This window comes from Dermacentor albipictus, chromosome 10, assembly GCF_038994185.2.
Source record: "Dermacentor albipictus isolate Rhodes 1998 colony chromosome 10, USDA_Dalb.pri_finalv2, whole genome shotgun sequence".
NCBI lineage: Eukaryota > Metazoa > Arthropoda > Arachnida > Ixodida > Ixodidae > Dermacentor > Dermacentor albipictus.
This window is the reverse complement of record NC_091830.1, coordinates 87,754,169-87,776,307: the sequence shown is the minus strand read 5'-3', so window position 1 is coordinate 87,776,307 and position 22,139 is coordinate 87,754,169. Positions and strand designations below refer to the sequence as shown.

Genomic DNA, 22,139 nt, shown 5'->3' with positions numbered 1-22,139 from the left:
TAGCCGCCTCAGAAAAAAATTATAAGGAGGCTATGGTAGGGAGCGAGACATGTCATGGCGGACGTAGCATTAGACAACGCGGTTGTCGCGAGGGAGACACCACTGAGACACCCTCGTCCCGTGCCCTCGTCGTTCTTGTGGTAGCTAAAGGGCTTTAGGCTTTAGTACGATATGGATAGCGTAGCATCGCGGCAACTCACAGAACTAAGGCCCACCAAGCGAGCTATTGCACTGGCATTCAAAAAATAGAGGAGGCGATCTTCTTACCATGTGTCCCGAATCGACGTATGCGGCAAGTCAAACTCCAACGCGTCGTACGACGGATCGCACGTAAAATCGCAGCATCTATCTCGCGCTGAATTCATATGCGAGACTAGTCAGAATGCGCACGTTTGACCAAGCCGCCGGCCGGCGACCCACAGGCGACTCGTAAGCTATGGTTATGGCGATGGCTGTGCCAATACCTGGCGAGCCTCGCCAGAAGTGTAGCTGAGCTAATCAATCAATCAATTCCTTTCTCACTAAATTGCCTCATGTTGTGTAATTTACCATGCAAGTTTCTAAAAATTTGACAGAAAGAAAATGCAGCCAGGAGGTCCCGTAAAAACGATAAAGGGGTGAAAATGATCAAGGGGGAAAGGGGCACTTCCTCGGTAGTTAGCGCCAATTTCAAATCACCCGAAAGTGGCAAGTGGGGAGGGGGCTTGCCCAGGATTTTGCGGGAGTTCTTTTCTGAGCTATTTACTATATAACAACTACGCAAAGTAAACGTTTTGTGCCCAACATATGGTGAACTGTCACAGTGTTTTTCTGAAACTGGGACCTATCGCGTATGGTACACATCGATATCTGTGCCGCAAACCTATCACACACAACAACTCGATGGTCAGAGGCTGCTGCAGCATAGTTTGTGTACATTTTCCTCGTTCGAGTTGTTTCACAGTGACGAATTTTGTTTTGCTAAGCACAGAAAATGCCATAACCTCAGCTGACGAATAACTACAATAAATATGACAAAGGAAACTGGAAAAGCTAACTGATCAGTACTCTAAACAGAAGAAAAGATGATGCTAACTTAACAGAGATCATGGTACACTCTATTGAAGCTAAGCCCAGAATGTCTTCTTGCAGTGAAAGAGCTGGCTTAGCTCAGTACAAACACAGCGCTCAATAGGTCCCGGAGAATGCCATTGATAACCTTCCATAGTATACTACTGCCCTTTTACCCCCCAAAAGATACAAGACAACGGGCATTGTGTAGCCTAATGTAAACTATCTGTGAGGTGTTCGTCTTGAACTCCATCGTCTATCTCATTGTCTAACAGGGCTTATTAAGGCGATATGCAGGCCAAAGAATGAAATTTTTGTTCTAAAAATCATCTTTCTAGATTTTAATTGGTTCCATAATTATGCTTCAACAACCTAGTTCTACGTGCAAGAAGGTTGATACATTTCTCCAGCCAGAAGATTGTGAAGAATAATTGAGACATAGGTAGCTGTAGGGTCATTATTTTTCAATTTGTACTCCACAGATGAGGCACCCAAATACCACAACTATTGCTCTCATCACGAGCTTTCTGGTGTAACAACGAACGAGCACTAACCCTGGCTGAGTCTACAGCTGATTATTGACTTTTTACCAATGCTCAGGCAAAAGCTGTGCTTCCTACTATGAGAGGCGGATGAGCGAAAACGTGCTGTTTCGTTGCATTCAGGGCAAACCCCAAAACACAGCTGAGAATTTCAGCAGCACGATTTGATCGCTGTTCCACAAAACAATTTACTTCTTCCTGTGCACATGGAAACTACTACAGTCATGCTGTTCAGCAAAGGCCATAGGCTTTGAGGAGGTTATATAAGAGTTGGCTATCCTGCCAACTGAGGAATTCTGATCTCTGATCAACCAGAGAAGGATCAAAACCATCTCCCGAACACAGACAGCTGAAGCTAAATCCTTTTATCAGAGTGCAGCAAAGAAAGCCCTGCTGGAGAGGGAAGCTCACAAGGGATATCAGGATACCACCAACACAGCAGGAAAATCTTGCTGGGCTTCCGGTCCTAGAAGTCCTCCAAAATGTCAAGCGCTTCCTTGTAGGTGAACTGGTTCACCTTATAAGAAGAACATCACCTACTGAGGACTTCAATTCACTTTGACCCGAGAGCGAATAGAATATGCGTTCTGTTCGGTGCCTCCTCCGCCCTCCGCAATGCTGTTACCTTAGAAGGAGGACTCAAGTCGAATGACAAGTGAAGTATACTTGTCATTACCATCGTCAAACGGTGGAACTTGGCACAAAATTGAACAAGCAGTGAAGATCTTGCTTTTCAAATTATGGGTACGTTTCTCATCGCCATTGCTACACTACGCCGAGGGCTGAGAGCGCACTATCCAAGACACACCAAACGTAGAATGCCAGAACAAAGATCGTTTATTTTGTGGCAGCAATCTTCTAAAACCCGTCAGACAATAAGCACGAGCAAAATCAGACAAACAAGTAAAATCAAGTAAAACTCCGTGCAAGCATAGACAAGCGCACTGACAGCACAATCTACTTTGCAGCAGTTTATTAGATGCATAGAAGTCTTCAGCAGTAATGATGAAGCTATATCATTATAATACTAGACCTACAGCTTTAGAGTTACCTTACATGACTTTCTTTGCACTCAAAAGGTGCTCTGGAAGGAGCAGTGGAATGAGCTGTTAGAAAAAGCACTAACACAAGATTTATCACTCCAATAGTCCCTTTCACTTGCGATGGCGCAGGTGCCTACTTAGCTGTTTTCTGTGTGAAAAGGCCTTAAGTACACAGGCAGCACTGATATGGCATCTCATATATATGAGCGCGCAGGTGTGCATTGAGATTACTCTTTTGTTGGAAGCTCTGAGGGAGTCAAGAGCACTGAAACATGGCCTCTCGCCTGTGTGAGTGCGCAGGTGTAGAGTGAGGTTACTCTTTCGATGGAAGCTCTAGGGGCATGAAGGGCACTGAAATGGCCTCTTGCCTGTGCCTGTATGAGTGCACAGGTGTGTCTTGAGATGACTCTTTTGTTGGAAGCTCTGAGGGCATGAACGGCACTGGAATAGCCTCTCCCCATTGCGAGTGCGCAGGTGTACCTTGAGATTGCTCTGTAGTGAGACTCTCTGAGGGTACAAACGGCATTCAAAGGGCTGCTCGCCTGTATGGACCATGGTGTGTGCTTTCAGAAGAGACACTCTATCACTCTTATAGTCACAGAAGTTACAGTGGTAGCGGCGTCCCTTATGTGACTTCTCACTTATTGTAGTTGCAGGTTGACAGCGGCAAGGCCTCGATGCTGCATAAATAAATTAGAACACGTTACCACAGTAATGCTTTTCATTTGAAAACAAAATTGCAGTTATGAAACGCCCACGAAATAACACAAGATAGACACAAATACTAATGGTTGCTTTTTTCTTCATTAAAGAAGTATTGAAGGTAATTTCAGATCAGACCAAACAGAGCACCGCTGGTCGACCATTCATGATTTGCCTGATATATTTACGTGTGATTGCTCGATGACCGAGTTTGTAAAATTCACACATATTTTTGCCGAGAAAAAATTCTGAATTGTAATAACATCATAAAGTGACAGGGCAGGGAGAGTAGTATACTGCAAGCTGCTGCTGCAGGGTTTTCCGTTTTAATCTTTAAGAAACTGGAAGTTCAATGCCAAAACAAGCAGTCGGGAACCTAAGTCAATCAGTAAAAGATATAGATGCTGGCTTCACAAGCACATACACTTGAGGTGACCGCTTTAAATAGCGCCATACAAGAGCAACGACTGCTTTTTATATGCAAGAAGCAACGCAGTGTACATTCGACAGATGAGAATGCTAGCAGGATGCAGCTTTGAACTGATACCAGTCACTTTTGGTTGAGTGCACAATGTTATTACCATTTTCTTGTCTTATGAAAGGTATTGGAAGGTATTGGAATTGGAATATATTGGAATTGGAATATATATATATTGGAATATATTGGAAGGTATTATGGAAGGTATTGGCAGCAGCGGCATTGCATGACCCAAAGCTAAGCCAGAATCTTCTGTTTGCGCAGCTCTCTTTGTCGGCCTTTGTTTCTTCGGCGATCATCTTCGTGGTGCTGTCCCACCGCTTTGCTTCCTGGAAGGCGCTGCATCATCCACACGGGGTGAATCTGCGATTGCGTAGCCTCATCGGGGCCTGCGCCCAGCATCGGCAAGATCACCACTGGAGTTCGCTGCGATCGCAGGGTGCCCTATAAACAAGCCGACATCGACGCCTGCTCTTCATTGGCAGCAGCGGCATTGCATGACCCAAAGTTAAGCCAGAATCTTCTGTTTGCGCAGCTCTCTTTGTCGGCCTTTGTTTCTTCGGCGATCATCTTCGTGGTGCTGTCCCACCGCTTTGCTTCCTGGAAGGCGCTGCATCATCCACACGGGGTGAATCTGCGATTGCGTAGCCTCATCGGGGCCTGCGCCCAGCATCGGCAAGATCACCACTGGAGTTCGCTGCGATCGCAGGGTGCCCTATAAACAAGCCGACATCGACGCCTGCTCTTCATTGGCAGCAGCGGCATTGCATGACCCAAAGCTAAGCCAGAATCTTCTGTTTGCGCAGGTATTCAGACTTTGATCTTTTTTATTTTTTTTTATTTTTTTATTTTTTCTCTCCGCTGCTGCTGCTGCCATCAATCGCGTTTCTTTCTTTTTTCTCTTTGTTTCTATCTGAGCCTGTTTTTAATACGCATACCATGCCGACGAATGCAGAACTATCGAAAAAAATTGAGGAGCTGGAACTAAGGCTTAACAACACGCATGAACTCGTCTTTGGCAAGATCTTGTTGAGGATGAAGGAATCTGGGATTGATGTTGTGGAACTAAAAAAGGAAGTTGATTCCTTGAGTACAAGCACTGAACACTTCAATGGACTTATAGAAGAACTACGTAGCCAAAATGCTACACTAATCGTTGAGAACACCAAGCTGAAATCTCAGAACCAGTCATTGACTCGCAAGGTTGAGGAACTAGAACAGTACTCTCGCCTTAGCAATGTCGAAGTCAAAGGCGTTCCCTGTTCCCAAGGAGAGGACTGCGTTACAATTATGCAAACGGTAGGGGACAGAATTGGCTGTCCAGTATCGCCTAGCGATCTGGACATTGTTCATCGCGTTCCCACCAGATCTAATGACCAGAAAAACATCATAGCTCGTTTTCATTCTAGAACGAAGAAAGCTGACTTTGTCAGTAAAGCACGTAAAGCTAAACTTTGTCTTAGTGACATTGGATTTTCCGGCTCTTCCAACGCTCCCGTTTTTGTAAATGAGCATTTGACCCCATCTAACAAGGCTCTCTTCTCCAAGGCTCTAACTTTGAAGAAAGAAAGAAAATGGATGTTCCTTTGGACAGACAACTGCCAAATTAAGGCTAGGAAGACCACTAACAGCAAAGTTCTGCGTATTCGTGACGAATCCGACTTAACCAAATTAGACTAGGCATAAATTGTTTAACCAGTTGACACAACAAACATGGCTTCTACACTGGAAACCGATCAATTGAATTCTTTCTTAAATGGATTTCATTCCATCATTCATTTTAATGCTAGGAGTCTTCGTAAACACTTCGACGCTATCGATAATTTTCTCGCATCACTAACTAATCCGTTTTCACTAATTGCCATTACTGAAACCTGGTTATCTGACGATGACAAAAATTTGTATTGCTTCCCTAATTATAAAGTGGAATACTGCAATAGATTGACGACTAATCACGGTGGTGCTGCTATATATGTTTCTTCTAATATTGCTTATCAAAGAAGACATGATCTATCTTTAACCGTTACTAAGTGCGAATCTGTTTGGATTGAAATCAGTAACTGCCTTTTTGCTCAAGATAACAAGAACTTCATATTTGGCTGCATTTACCGTTCTCCCTCATCGTCAGTCAATGAATTCTGTACCAATCTCGATCATATTTTACATACCATATCTCTAGAAAATAAAAATGTTGTTATAATAGGTGATATAAACATTAATTTACTCGATGAAACATCACCCATCTGTATTAACTACACTAGTATATTCCACAGCTACGGATATGATTGCTTAATCAATGTGCCCACACGCGAAGTCTCTTGTGGTACAGGCTCACTTATTGATCATGCTTTTTCTAACCTGCTTCATTCACCAGAGGCAAAAGTTTTGCACATCGACATCAGTGATCATTACCCCCTGCTTTTACGTTTCAATTCTAATGTACGACCTTACCCAATTTCACACACTAAAGACGTTCTTGATAAAGATGGCTTCATAACTGCTGTTGCTAATACAAACTGGTCTGAAATTAAATCACTACATGACCCACAGAAAGCTTTTTCCAAATTTTTTTCTCTAATTACATCATACTTCCGTAAGTTCACCTCCAAAAAGAAATGCAAAAAAAATGTGTCATTTGTTCACAATCCATGGCTCTCACAACAGTTATTAGCACAAATGCGCAAACGGGATAACTTATATAGAAAAACTAAAAGACAACCATTTAACATGAACTTACGTGCGAGATATACAAACTTCTGTAACACTGTTAACTGTAAAATAAAAACAGCTAAACGTTTTTATTTCGAGCAAAGAATTTTACAGGCAGGTAATAACACTAAAAAGAAATGGGAGGTTGTCAACTCCTTTTTAAATAACACACGACTAAACCAGATAGCCAGAATTTTAAAGGATGGAGTAGAGCTCGATTCCCCTGCTGAAATAGCTGAGGCTTTTAGTAGTTTTTTCTTTCCTAACAATCCACCTAAACTTGCAGAAAACATTAACATGAACCGTCTACCTCATTCATTCTTTTTATTTCCCACAACGCCAGAAGAAATAACTGCCGTTATAAATAACCTAAAAGTGACAAGCGCTGGAATTGATGAGGTCCACCCTGCTAACATTAAACTTATCTCGCACCTAATTTCAGACATACTTTCATTTATTGTTAATTTATTATTCAGAACTGGTTTATTTCCCTCTGAACTTAAGCGTGGCAAAGTTATCCCAGTTTTTAAAAAAGGCGACAACTCACTACTGCACAATTACAGACCTATTTCCATTCTGCCGTTCTTTGGGAAAGTTATTGAGAAACTAATTGAAGTACGACTAACAAAATATCTCTCTAAATTTAATATCATCTCTCCATGTCAGTTCGGTTTTCGCCCCGGGTATTCCACAGAGCTGGCACTTATTCATCTTACGGACCAACTAAAAAAATTTATTGACGAGGGATTTCTCACCGCCTCAGTTTTCATCGATCTAACGCAAGCATTTGATAGCATTAATCATAATATCCTATTTTCTAAGCTCGAAGCAATAGGCATTTGCGGTCCCGCCCTTTCGATACTAAAAAGCTACTTATATAACCGGGTTCAAATTGTTTCAATTTCCAGTGCTTATTCTCGACAGCGAACTACTAACATCGGTGTGCCTCAGGGCTCCATCCTGGGGCCACTCCTGTTTTTAGTTTACATTAATGATTTGCCTAACTGTCTTTCTTCGACAAAATGCATTCTGTACGCTGATGATACCACTATATTTACTTTTCATAAAGATATCTCATCTCTCGTTAACAAACTAAATGCTGACTTAGAAAATATTCGGAGGTGGTGCAACGTTAACATGTTATCTATTAATGCATCTAAGACTAAATTTGTTGTATTCTCTTCACATCAGCGAAACATAGCGTCCATTCCATCTATCAGTCTTGGTCCCCACTGCCTTCATCCAAGTTCATGTTCATCTTTCCTTGGCATTCTACTTGACTGTAATCTGAAATATCACAATCATATTGCTCACATAAAAAAGAAAATAGCTTATGGTATACGCATATTAATTAAAGCACGCCCTTACTTCACACGTACCACATTGCTCTCACTTTACCACTCTTTCGTCCACTCTAACATTACTTATGGGATCATATGTTGGGGAAACACCTATAATACTCATATTAAGTCTTTACAAACAATTCAGAACCGAGCCATCAGAATAATTACATATAGTTCATGGTTTTCTAATGCCACTTCCCTACTACACGAGAATAACATCCTTACTATTTCCGGGCTCACTACATACAACCTCGGTATATTTTTCTACAGATTTCTACATAATGAGCTACCGTCGATCACATTTTCACCATCTAACTTGACAACTAATAGTACCACCAGATTCGCGTTAAATAACAATTTTCTTTTACCACAAATCCGCACTAACTACGGTAAACAAACCGTGGAATTCACTTCCATATCAGTATGGAACACTCTTCCTCTCATCATGAAAACTACAAGATCTTTACACCAATTCAAAAGGGAACTGAAAATGCATTTATTATTGACAAACTAATGAGAAAATTTACTGTATCCGTTTTTTTTCGTTCTTTCTTGCTTTTTTGCCTTTTTGTTTGTTTTTGTTCTTGTAAATGAACTACTGGTATATGTTTCACATGCAATTTTTTATGTTACTGTGAGTTAAGCTAAACCTTGTTATTATTTGTAATTAATTCTGTATTTTGCTCTGTTAACGTTCATTTCCTGTTGCTTGTATAATACCTTATTATATGCTACTGTTGCTTTGCGATGTCAATTATCATAACTATTTTTGTACAGGAGGTCCCGATACAGTCTTTGACTATGGGACCTCCTCCTGCATACTAAATACATGTAATTTGACCCACATTCTAACAATAAATTCTGATTCTGATTCTGATTCTGATTTATTCTCTCCGCTATTAATGCATAACAATCCGTAAAATAAAATTTCGCTTGTCAAAGCATGCATCGTGGGCAGCGGCTGTTAGATAAATTACTACACCGGGGTTCCACAGTAGATCGCAAACACCTCTGCTTGTGATCTGGAACATCTAGAAAACACACCAATGTTCATGCAACGATGATAATAACTGTATTCAGTGGTTTGGATGTTGCTCCACAAACGCTCTTGTTCACAAAAATTATTTCGGCTACATTATTCTGCTATACTTTCTTTTCTTAAGCATAAAAGATCTGAGCAATCTTAAGTAACACATTCTAGCACACATAAAACACATACACAGATAAAAAGTGTCCAATTAAGACAATGATGCTAACTTTGCAAGGAGGCTGATCCAGATGGGTCGTTTTGCTGTGCAGGAACCAGTTTAACTCAAGACAAGCAGTGCAACAAATGAACACAATAATCAGAAGCTTGCAACACTCAGTTGCTGATGAGCAGGAAATAGCCATGCAAATGCGTGTGTGTGCAAGAAAAGAAACCACATGGATTATGCAAAACACTAAAAATGAAAATAGCAAAGTATGAAACACCCAGCCTTTATGACTGCTGTCTAAAGAACATGGCTGTTCTGCACCAACAATTGCAAGAAACGTTGAAATTCCAAAAAAAACATCAAAACAGAAAACGTAATCTACAGAATTAAAGCGTGAACCAGTTGGCATAAAACGGCTTTAATTGCTGCCAATGCCCCAGCACTGCCGTCTTAACAATAAATATGCCTTATGTAAAAGACATTTTTAGTATGTACATATAAAACGTGTCTCATAAAACAAAGCAAAAACAAAACATACGATGTCCAGTGCGACAGAGACAAAATAAACGGTGTCTTCAATCTGCAATTAATCCTCCAGTACTAAAACAATAGAAAGAGGAAGAGGATTCTTGCAAAGATACCAAAGAAGGCAAACTAAAATGTAGCTAGAACATAGAGAATTAATATATAGCTATCATGATACCAATTTGTGTGACTGGTTTTTAAAACAGTTGTGTAATTAGGATTTATTGCATCTAATAAGTGAACTTCCAAGTGCGATAACTCAACTTTTGTTGGAGCACCCAAACCAATAAAATGCTAATTATACCAACAGATTAACTACTACAAGTGCGAGAATTAAAACATCAACAAGGATTAAAAATACACATACATTCACTAAACACTTCAACTTTTGAATTCAGACAAATTTCGCCAACTGAATCTTTCAAACCAACATTGAACACTGAATTAGTACTAAGAGAAATGCTTACATGCATACATAATGAAAAGGCTGAAAGAGAATAATAATGAAAGATAACTCCAATAAGGAACCTAGAGGGGAAAATATGTGAGCCTAGCAGAAAAAGATAAAATCATATTGTGTACAAAAGCAACACTACTGGAGGGACCAGTCACGAAGGTGCAGGAAGCTTTACAATGTACAGCCACGAATAAAAAGTAACATCGCTTATTATCAAGATGGCAGACGATGGGGGTCACAACATGACGCTCTTCGTCCACCAGTGACACACGTACGCCTAAATAGAGAAGGACGAGATAGTGTTATCAACAATGAACAAAATATGAAACATATGCATAGCATAGGTATCAGCCCCACAAACACTGCTACACGCAATGCAGTTGTGAGCTTCATTTTAATGTTGAGAGTAATACTTCGTTACAAATACTTCATGGTTTATTGGTGGTCATATCGCAGTTTTCTGAGCTAATTACTATACATCGCACAGCAAACAAAAATTTTTGCCTGCAAATTATGGTAACCATTCACAGCGTTTTTTTTTTTTTCTGAAACTGGGTTCTTCTTGCACTGTACACATCTCTCCCCATAATCTAAACACACAACCAAGCTCAATGGTAGGATGCTGCTGCGAAACGGTAAGTGTACATTTTCATAATTTGAGCTGTTTCAAGACATTTTGTATTGCTAAGCCCAAAATATCTCAATGACACTAACAAATGCACTCATAAATAATGTAAAGCTAAGAAAAATATTACGCTAACCTTACATAAAAACTGCGCCCAAATTAAGATGCCTTCTTGTAGTGTGTGGCCTGGCTCACCTCTGTGCAAGCACTACACACAGTTATTTCTGGGCAATGCAACTAATAACCTGCCATAGTATACTACTGCCAAGAGCACAGGCATTGTAGAGCCTAACGAAAGCTATGTGTGAGGTGTTTGTCTGGAACTCCATCGACTATCCCATTGTGTGACTTATCTGATTAAGGAGAGGTACAAGCCGAAAAATTATTTTCGTTTTAAAAAATGACATTTCTCTATTTTGATTCGATATTAACGCTTCAACACGCAAGAATGCTAACACATTTCTCCAGCCAGAATATCGCAAAAATGAATCTAATGGGGACATGGTAGCTGTAGGAGCTTCATAATTCCATTCATTCTCTACAGATAAGGTTCGCAAAAACCACAGCTATTGGCGACATCAGGAGCTTCCCTGGTGAAACAACAAACGAGCACTGGACCTGGCCAAGTCGACACCAGCTGATTCTTCACTTCTCACCAGTGCTCAGGCGAAGGCTGTGCTTCCTACACATGTGAGGCTTATGAGGAAAATGTCCAAAACGCGGCTAAGTATTTCAGCGACAAAGGATTGGCTTTATTCTGTGGGGATAGGCACATTATATTGGCTCAACATTAAAGAAAAAAGAAAACTTAAGGAATCTTTTCATAATTTCAGAGCGGCACGTTCCAAGTGGCGCATACCTAATCACACAAGTTGACTTCAAATATGTTCAATAAGGAGTGGCACACAGTCACTGGCACGTATATGCACTGACCAAAGTTGGTATCAAAGAGGTTAACTGAAGACCAGCATGAACTGATTGGCGCATAACCAGTCCTGCATCTACAGTGACTCATGTCGGCGTAATAGAGGTTCATTAAAGAGTGGGATGTATGAACATATTGCCACATACTCAGTAGCCCAAGCGATCTGCGATGTGGACAAAGTGCACCCAGTGCCGGTAGCTTCGTATACACTGTTCTTTTGATGTTTAGTTCGCACTGATGCGAGAGACAGCATGAAAGTCAATTCACTTGCTGCTGTTACTGCGCTTCTACTCCAACATTTTGACAGCTACTTTCTGCGGTCATTGAGTGAGATAAAATTACTTCGCGTAGCTGTCTACTAATTTGCTATCGCAATCGATGCTTCGCCTTTCGGGCAATACTGTGACTTGAACTTTTTTTTTTTGAGGTTTGTCACTCGCTCTTTGCAATAATGTTGTTAGACATCGCGACCAAAGTTTCGGAAGTGAGGCGTTTTGGATATTATGGACTTTGGATAAAACTGACGTTTTTTGTCTGATTATCAGGGTCCGTTGTAAGAAGAGCCGACTGTACCGTCACAGTCATTCTATCGTCGTCATTCTAATATAGAAATCTGTGTCTCATTGTGCCATCGTCATCACACGTTTGTTGTCGTACCGTTTTTGTTATGCTGTCCTTTTACAATTTTCATTACTTCAGTGAATGACCACTACAGATGGTAAATAAACGTCTCCTCAGAAATACGGTGGGTCGCTACACTCCTCGAATGCTAACTGGATTACCATCGATAGTCATCGTGAGACGAGTTCTGGCGAAATTGTTTTTCTACTGCTTCTCAGCCCCTGCCAGGCCTGATGCGGTGCTGACGCACCATTAGAAGTTTTCAATACCGCAGCATTCAAACAGAAAACTCATACTTGTAGGGGAAGTATGCATACCACAGTGAGATGGTGCAGAGGCACCTTGTTTGCATGCAGCTACAAGCTGGTGGCTCCACCATCACGCAACTTTTTATTGCAGAAGCCATGCAAGAGAAAGAAAAGACTATGACAATAAAACTTTCTCCATATTTCAAAAGCATGCATTTGAGCCCTTTATGCATGTGTCACCACATATCCTGTCACTACTGGACGATCGATTATGATAGTAGGTGAAAAGCTGGTCTTGCTACTGCACCTATGTGCTGGGCGATGTGAGAAGTAGATGACGAAGCACTGTCCCTCAAGATTCCCATAATGCTTCGCTGCAGCTACTTGGTGGTGCACACCATTTTTCAAAAAGGTATATTCTCTGTAGTACTGTATAAATTCACACCAAGCAGGTTCAACTAAATATGTGTCCCTATGCTTGACATGACTCTCACAGTCTTAGTGTAAAAGCTGCGAAAGAATGTATTTATCTTGGCCAAGTAGTCACAATGCACCCTAGTCATGGGAGTGAAATTTGCAGAAAGATAAAAATGGGTACAAGTTCATTCTGCAAGCACACTCAAGCCTTGAATGCACCTTACTGTTTTCTGTCAGCAAAAGAAAGTGCATAATTACTCTATCTTACTAATAATAACTCATGGGGCCAAACCTTGGACAATATGTATCAATGAAATTCAAGGGCTGCTAAAGACTCTATACTGGACCTCTATTGCGTAACAAGCTCGAATATCAAAAAGCAAATCTACAAACTTTCTTCTCAATCTTTGAGCGTAACGAATGCTTACTTATGGAATGCTTGCTTACCGTATTTTCGCGATTCTAATCGCCCCCCGATTCTAAGCACCCCCCCCCCTCTATATTCGCGAGAAAATTGGGAATAAAGTTTGCATGCGAATCTAAGCACTCCCTATTTGTTAAGAAGAGCACGTAGCCAAGGCCCCCAAGCGCGCTTGCTCACTCTGTCTCGAACCGGAGCCGTCGGAGTCCCAAGGTAGCACAGCGGCCGCGGCGCGAGTAGGCGCGATGTACGCCGTACAGCCGGACTGTACGGCTGTACGGCGAAAGCTGCAGAAAGCATACCCATCAACCATCGCAAAGCGAATTTCGGACGCTTGGAAGCGGGTCCAAGTGGACGTTGTGGTCAAATCATTTAAGAAGTGCTCGATCACAAACCACTTCGACGGAATGGAAGATAACCTGCTACGGGATACCGAGAGCGGCGGTTCAAGCGGTGCGACGAACTCGAGTGGCAGTGATAGTGACTGAGCATCCGACACAAGCGGTGGTTTCACACTCTGCAGCGATTTTTCTTTTTAATGTTTGCAAAATGAAATGTTATTTCTCACACCCCTCTCGTCATGATGTCGCAGCGAAAAGAGGGGGGTCATTCTAGATTTTTCTAATCTAAGCACGCCCCCTCACTTTGGGCATCACGATCGCGAAAAAAAGGGGGTGCTTAGAATCGAGTAAATACGGAATATGTGAAGCTATTTTTAGGTGTCGAGTGCGACTTCATTATTAACTAGATTCAGCTGCATAATATGATATGGATTAAAGAGAAAAAGTGAGTCAGCGGGGTTCTAGATAAGGTTAAGAGGAAGGAGCAGAGTTGGGCAGGTCATGTGATGGATGTGGCAGATAACTGGTGGTCCATCAGAGTAATAGAATAGGTGCCAAGGGAAGACAATCTTACTAGACGGTGGCAAGTGATTAGGCATGGAATTCGCAGGCATGGAATAGAGTCAGCTAGGTAACTAAAGTCGGCTAAAACAAAACAAGGTGAAGTAACGATTACTGGGAAAAGCTGTTGCCCTGGGCAGTGGACATAAAATAGGAATAATGATGGTGATGTTTCTAAATGTGCCTAGTGAATTATCCTTCATGAATCATTAGGGTTATGCATCAAACAGTACTTTCAGGTTTGCTCTGCTAATATGTTTTCCTTTTCTCTTTGTCGTGTATCTTTTTTTCAGACACACCAACTTTCACTTGTTGGAGGCTCCAATTTACGGGCGTTCGTAGCCGGTGTCCTTCGCTTCCTGTTCAGTGATGCCGTGGGGCAGCAGTTCAGCATGCTTGGGCAACGCAAGAAGAGAAGATTGAAAGATATGGTTATTTACAGCGTCATTGAACGTAAGTTTATATCCATGCAGCAGTCATTTTGAAGAAACAGCTACGCTACATTTCTCAAGTTTTCATGTTCAGTAGCGCCTCGCTACAGTCGCCGATCAATATTTCAGATATATCAGGGACCACTTAAAAGTATGAATTATTGCGAGTGCAAAGAAATGCATTCATCAGAAGTGACTTTATTCCACAGATGACAAGCCAAGCTTTTCAGTACATTGCTGCATGCACGTATGCTTGCTTGCAACCTGTTCATTCTGTCGTAAGCGAGGAATGCAAGAAAAAAACATGGCATGAAAGAAAAAGGGGGTGGATACAGGACATGTAAAATGTTGTGTACCACAGTTGCGTACACAGCACCTGAAGGAGTCAAATGGTCAGTCTCTATTGCGGCCACTTTCATGCTGTCACTACTAATAGAGTATGGTTAATGGGTGCCCTTGTAACTAAATAGAGGTTGACTACAATATGCTCTTGGCCGAATAAATATCTGACACTTTGCTCGCTTCATCACAGGCCATGTGGGCACTGACATCGAGGGTAGTGTTGGCGCCATCATGAGCCACTTAGTATTTCTGAGCGATAAGGATTTCCAACACCATGCAACAAAATCACCCGTAACTCTCTTGCAACTTCACTGGATGCAAATACTGGATGCGCAGAACATGCATGACAAATATGCAAAAGCATCCTTGATAACTTAGCGGCCTGTCTCATAGTGTGGGTGCAGTTCATCACTATTGGCCTCGAGCTCCACCACTGGAAAAGCTGGCGCCACCGTCGGCGGTGGCGCCAGCTAAAACATGTATAGTACTGATCACATAATTTGTTGCTTCTCACTTTGGTTTTGTTAAGTGTGTCAGATTCTGAAATGTTGTATAATGTTAAAATGCCGCTTTTCAAGAAATCTTCGAAGCTCCCCATCCCCTCATTGCATGCAATGCTTAATTAATAATTCTTGGTGCTCCAACGTGCAAGACTCAGAAGGTGATCCAATATTTCAGAGGCCATTAGGAGCAACTCTACATATGACAATGCAACATCCTATGCGATTCGTATTGCGGCGGGATCCTGGCTCAAGAACTGCACTTCGAGGATGATGGCTGCTAAAAAGTAATTCTTATGCATGTTATCGATGTCCCTTAGTTTTGGAGAAAGGAAAGAAAGAAAATAGCAGGTAGCATCACATGATGAAAGTGAAGCCAGAATAAGTTGGCCCAACACATGTTCATGTCACAGTTCCTATGTCAGTAGAAATACCTGTTTTTACGAGAGATTTTTGTTCATCTTCACACTCGCACTCCATCGAGACAAAGTGGATGCTGTTTTAAAATGAAATGCAACCACTCACAGCAATATTTGTTCCAGTTATTATACTGTTAATGAGCAAGCATAATCCTTGTGGTTTAATGATAACTGAAAACACCCAATTAATAAGCAAAAACTAGTCAAACCCACTTATAACAATATTCAAGTTCAACGAAAATTGCATTGTTATACCTGATAATTAATATAACTGGGCTGCACGAAAAAAAAAGAAAGAGAGGAAAAACTCGCCGTCCTGGCCCTGCGAAAGTGAATGACCACTGAAGCTGCTGAAAACCACCAATACAACTGCTTAGGGTGGTAGGCAATGCTTTATGCCTCTACAGTAATGGTAGTGGTGCAGTTTTAGCGTAATGGTATGAACGGGAGTGATCATAACTTTGACAGTGCACCACCGTCCACAGCAGTGCTGCAACAACACTGAAAGCAGTAGCTAGGCTGGTTATTTTAAATACGAAGGGCTAGGGGCGTCATGGCCCATGCCTCAAGTTGGCGCCGCCGCAGAAGCTTGTGCAGCAGTAGTCTTTACAGGGAGATATAAGCGGGGAGTGCTACGTGCTTCACATTGCTATCACGAGCACCTTATCGATAATGTGGTTTGGATGTTTGTTTTGAGCTTGCTCTGTATGTTGTATGCATGATTCAAAAGAATGTATGCACTGTTCGCTGCACTTTGCTGAGTGTGTGGAGCCTCTGTCTTACAAGGGTATGAGCTGTTGCATTTTTTGTTTGCTTAGTGAGCTTTGAGCCATTGGTGATGATAATTTTTGACATGCTGTTCTGTATGTTCTATGCGTGATTGCACAGAATGTAACCACTATTACATTGCTCAGTGCTTGTAGCCTCTACTTTACGGGGCTAGAAGCCTTTCCATTTTTAGCTTGATTATGGGGGTATAAGCCATTGATGATGAAAGTTTTCTGTCGACAGGCATAAAGGAATCCCAAGATCGTCGCCGTATACAGATTCACTCTAAAATATAGAGGGATGGCTTAGCTGTTGTGAGAAAACTCTAAGGGTGGGGAGGCCAGTGACTGTCCCCACCACCTTCGTCCATCTGGCTGCTGATTGTGTTCACTTGTTTAACTGTTTAACTCTGTTTCCTGCACACTCCGAGCGCTTTTAACAAGCCATGGCGGTCAGCGTTCAAGAATGTCACTGCTGTAACAAGTGCAGAGAGGGATCACAGGCGGCAAGCGACATGCGAGCTTCACCAGGGCATGGCTTTTGTGGCCCCAAAGGGGTCTTTTGAAATATGCAAGAAGGTTTACGCAGCAGCCTGTCAGCTTGAGAAATCTAGAAGAAATGCTGGGGTGAGATTGCCACAAGCATCTTGCCACGTACTTCTCACGAGCTTGCATTAGAAAACCCCATGTCCACCAACCTTGCTCGCCTTACACGAAGTTTGCTTTCATCCTTCTCCAAGTTCCACATAGTTCAGCGGAAGGTCGCTCGCAAAAACAGAGCCCCAGAGGGACTGAGTCTTCTGCAAAGCCTCCTGCGAGGACAATTTTGAAGGCAGCCTGACCTACGGCATCTTTGCTACCATTGTCGCTATCTGATGCAAATTAGCTTGCGACAATTGCCTCATCGGTCGGAAGCACTTTGTTTCCAAGTCTATAGCTGCGCACTTTCTTTTCACCAGCAACGTCGTGCATCAGCCATCTTCTGTTTCAACGATGAGTCAAACGAGGCTAAGAAACCACATGGCCAGGATCGACTTTGACACAACCAACAAAGACAAGCACAAGTAACTTAATCTGTTGCCGGAACTGTGCAGAGTAAGGGGCCAGTGAGCAATCTAGGAGCAGAGCAGTGCAGTGGCACAGTCCATTCCTGTTCGGAGGGGTGGAAGGGCGACGGCAGAGGTGTGCGCGGCTGCCATCGGGGCAGTGGGCGATCGTGCGACAGATTGAATTTCTCTTTTTCATTTTTTTTTCTTTTTTCAAAAATCTTGAATTTCATCCCCTTTTGGCAAGGACACCCAGAAGCCAGACTTCAATGTTATTAGCAATAATGTGGCATGGGGGCATTTTAGTAAGTGGGTTATTTCACCATCGAAAACCTACAAAATTTGACAGTGCAGCAGCTTCTCATTTTTATAAACAATATATTGTTAAAATTGGTATCGTTATAAGTGGGTTCGACTTTATTTATTTCAACGAAACATCTTAAATACAACTTCGCATGCACTAATTACTACTCTGCCGTAAACGAGTACATTGCATTAATTATGCAAGCCAAAAATAGCATTTACTATAACACTCTATCATCTATGCTACAGGAATCCCAAATGGTTTTAGAAAACCATTAAACCTGAGGACACAAGCGTAATTTCCTGATGTAATACTAAGTTCTGCCCTACCTAAATATCAAATACTAAATTAAGCTCTGTCTTCACCCACAAATCTACTCAGAACCTTTCTTTTTTGCCATCCTGTGTGCATTCCATCATGTGCTGTATTATCTTTTACCCGATTAGCATTGCTAATGACATTGATAAACTAAAAAGTTGTTATCAGCTGTAATTGACAGTATAAATGCTAAAGTACTGAAAAACACTAAAGTATAACTAGTTTCATTTTCTCACTCAATAGAGCTTCAGTTCCCGTTGACTGGCCAATTGGGAAGGTCATTCTTGTCTTTAAGAAAGGTAACTGGACATCACCACTTAATTGTCACCCCATATCCACCACCACATTCTAAGAAATGTTTACACCCTTTGTAGTGTATATTTGCCACACAACAATAATCGTCATCTGTCTTGCCTGCGTTTCCTTTCTTCAAAACGCTGCGCTCGTTACTTTCCTGTCGGGAATGCTATGTCATGCTGATAACGTGCATGCCGTTCGTTACTGGAAAGTACCGAGGTCACCACGTTAAACAAAGGAAATATGGACAAGACAGATGACGATTATTGTTGTGTGGCAAATATACAGGGTGCAACAAGAGTGCAATGTACGCTGCAAAATAATGGAGAGTATTGTGCATTCTGAAGTAACGCATTTCCTGTCTTCTAACAACTTTTGTCACCCAAGTAAGCATGGCCTGCTATTTTACTTCATGAAATTCACTCGTTTCTCGATTTTGAAATGACACTTGATAAAGTTCCTTACCATCACTTATTGCTCAAGCTATCATGTCTTAGACCTGCCTGTGTTCAACTAGATTTTCAACTCTTTAGCTGATAGGCAGCAGGTTTTGTTGCTAATTCTTGTAGGTCTCCATTCTCTTGTGTAGCCTCTGGCTTTTCCCAAAGTACTGCATTAGGTCCTCGTTCTCTTTTGAATTTATAATAATGACCTGCCGCTCAACATCAATTCTCACATAAGACTTTTTGCCAACGGCTTTGTTCTGTGCAGCCCGTGGTTCAACCGTCTCAGTCTTTCCCACTTGAAGAATGACGTTAAAATACAGGACTGCTGCAGCAACTAGTTAATGTCCATCAGTATGAACAAGACCTTCGTAATGTCTTTTCATTGGCATCGTAATTACACAACCTCCACTTACACACTCCCATAAAGCTCTTTTAACCACTACTAACACCATTAAATATGTTGGTACAGCCAAACCTTGCTATAATGAAATAATAGATGTAACGAAGTAAAATTCCCCTCATTATCCTCATTGAGGTTCATATTGCAGTACATACAGTAATGGACATAACGAAGCAATGAATATAGCAAAGGGACTCTGGCTTTCCCTTCAATTTCATTGTAACAAGATTTTCCTGTGATATAACATGGTCGGAACATGTTATCAACATTACTAATTCTGCTAATTGAGTCTTGGGCTACCTTCGTCGTAACCTAGCATTGGCAACCACCACCACAAAACTAATAGCTTGTAGAACACTTGTGAGACCTGAACTTGACTTTGCTAATGCCACTTTTATGAACCATCAAACTAACCTTACAAATATGCTTGAATCCGGCCATAACCATGCTTTCATATTCATTAACTTTAATTACTCTAACAACATTAGTTTATCTGCAATAAAATCTCAGCTTGGCCTTCACCCTATTGTCTGCCATTGTACAATTGCACGTCTGTGTCTTTACCATAAATTTTTCTATTCCTTGTCATCAGGAGATATGTATTCATCAGACTAGACTCCATTTCCAATCAAATTCTGTATGTTGCAAATGAACCCTTACAAAGACTTTCCAGTTCTCCTTTTTCTACAGTTGCTAGAGGGCTGGGACGACCTTCCCACACACATTGCCATGTTAACAGATCATACCCAATTTAACATTTTAAATGAGAACTGCAGTGTTCATTGCCCACCCCTCATGTAAATATGTCCCTCTGCGACCCTTGAGGTATGAGTGAAACTAAGTGTCTTCCAACTCGGCACTGACAACACGCTGTTCTGGAAAAACAACATGCACGACTGCAATGTGCGGTTGCCACACACGGATCTAGTGATGTGGATGACAAATGTTTATGTTGAGATGGGAATCGAACAGCACAAATGACGGGAAACAGTGAAGACAACACTGACCAGCAACCAGTGTTAGTTGCTTATCAACTGCATTGCTATAAAAGAGAATCTGTGCAGAGATCAAAAGAACATCAATTCATCACTTACCACGGTTTTGTCGACATGCTATCACACATTCGAGGAGTAGCATATTTCACTACAATGTACAGATACAGAAGGCACCTGAAGACAAGAACTGCCATGTTGGTATATGTGAAAAGCTTCGTTAAGTCTAATGGGCACGTTGCTCTTTGTAGCATTCCAAAAACACGCAGTCTTCAAGATATCTCTTACAACCACATTTTTTACAATGTTCTGCCAAATGACTGGCAGCTGAGCCCATTGCAAGCAATGACTGCAATATGTTGCAACAAACTACTGAAGTGGCAAAAGCATATTGGGAGAAAATGCACACAGAGTCGTTGGCAAGGCACCCACCAAGGTGGCAAGATGAACAAGGTGTACATTGATGAAAATCTGCTGGGAATCAAGCGCACTGGGTCTAGTACACTGAGCACAGGGTCAGATGTCTGGTTAACCTTTAGAGGTTTGCAAAAGAGTAAAAAGGTTAAGGGGGTGGTTTCATGGAGTGTTGGGTTGCAAAGGCTGGCCCACATTACGTCATGTCCATGATCCATAGGCCTGGGTCTGTATGGAGCATAGGCCTGTGTAGTTGGTCTTTTATGTGCTCTTGGTAAGCGCGATTAAACTATGGTTAAAGTAATCAGTTAATTTTTCTGATAAGGATTGTGGAAATTACAAGGTGGGAGATCTAGGCATTAACAATATGCCATCGTCCTTGATGTAGCAAAGCACTCCAAAAACACTCATTTCAATGTCAGCAAACTTCAAGGTCGATAAAAAAAGCGTGCATGCTTGCGCGTGGGAATAACACACTGACATGAACAAATTGCTCTATCACTGGCACCTGTGGGCTGTCACGCAGGTCTACGACACCGTAGTGGAGAAAGAATAGACAAAGCCTTGAAAGCCGCAGGAGAAAGTGACCAATCGTCTATGCAAGGTGATGGGTGCTCCCTCCTGCGTGCAGCGGAATATCATTTGGTTCACTTGTTCATGGCAGCATGGTCTGCAGATCACAAATATTTCCTTGTCATGTTCAAAAACTGTTGCAGTGTACCTTTATTGCTAGCTTTTTCTTTTTCTATGTAGCTTGTGAATTTGATGGAAAATAAAAGAGAATTTTTAAGTAATAATTTGTTCTCAACTGTGCTAGAAAACTTTGTAATCCATCTTTTTTTCTTAACTTCCAGGAAACTTGGCGAAGATCCCAATGACTCAAGCTTCTGTGACTAAGCATTCAGAGTAGCAACTCAATTTTTTTTTATCATCTGCTCTCAAAGTTATCACTGTGCTATTGCTCAGAGTTCTGACAGCACACTCTCACACAATTTTGGATTGAGGCAAAGTTGTCCGTGCATTTTCATGCATTTCGTTTCATAGGGGCCCCACAATGCCTGTAGAAAAAAAATGTGGAGTTTGTTAGGTATGAAGGAGACACTCTCGCAAATTGTTTTCAAATAAAGATTGCACCTTTTACGAGTGGTGTTATTGAATATGAAATGCTGCCGCTTCCGGGCACTCACGGCACCAATGCTTCATTTCTCTATTCCTACAGAGCTGGAAGCTTCGGTCGCACGAAACAATGCCCACCATGC

General features: G+C 41.7%; 1 protein-coding gene and 1 long non-coding RNA gene across 10 annotated transcripts in view; one reads left to right on the top strand and one right to left on the bottom strand.

Moving 5' to 3' along the window:
• The window catches only part of LOC135910256 (zinc finger protein 782-like), a 187,833-nt gene that overhangs the window by 73,949 nt on the left and 91,745 nt on the right, over nucleotides 1-22,139 (bottom strand). For 5 of the 8 annotated variants that reach the window (XR_011509091.1, XR_011509089.1, XR_011509088.1 and 2 more), the window contains exon 1: nucleotides 268-407. The exons of 1 other annotated variant lie outside the window; for it this stretch is intronic. The gene's annotated coding sequence lies outside the window, so the exon portion shown is untranslated. Of the gene's footprint in view, nucleotides 1-267; nucleotides 408-22,139 lie in introns of those variants that run through there. 2 more of the 8 variants (XR_011509086.1, XR_010566963.2) reach the window with 2 other exon arrangements.
• Nucleotides 4,099-21,984, top strand: LOC135910225 (uncharacterized). Of its 2 annotated transcripts, XR_010566949.2 has the most exons (5): nucleotides 4,099-4,621; nucleotides 11,215-11,360; nucleotides 14,498-14,657; nucleotides 15,656-15,764; nucleotides 21,735-21,984. It is a non-coding gene; the product is annotated as an uncharacterized lncRNA (long non-coding RNA). The 2 variants fall into 2 exon arrangements; XR_010566950.2 differs by lacking the exons at nucleotides 4,099-4,621; nucleotides 11,215-11,360 and adding an exon at nucleotides 14,285-14,303 and having other exon boundaries at nucleotides 21,735-21,961.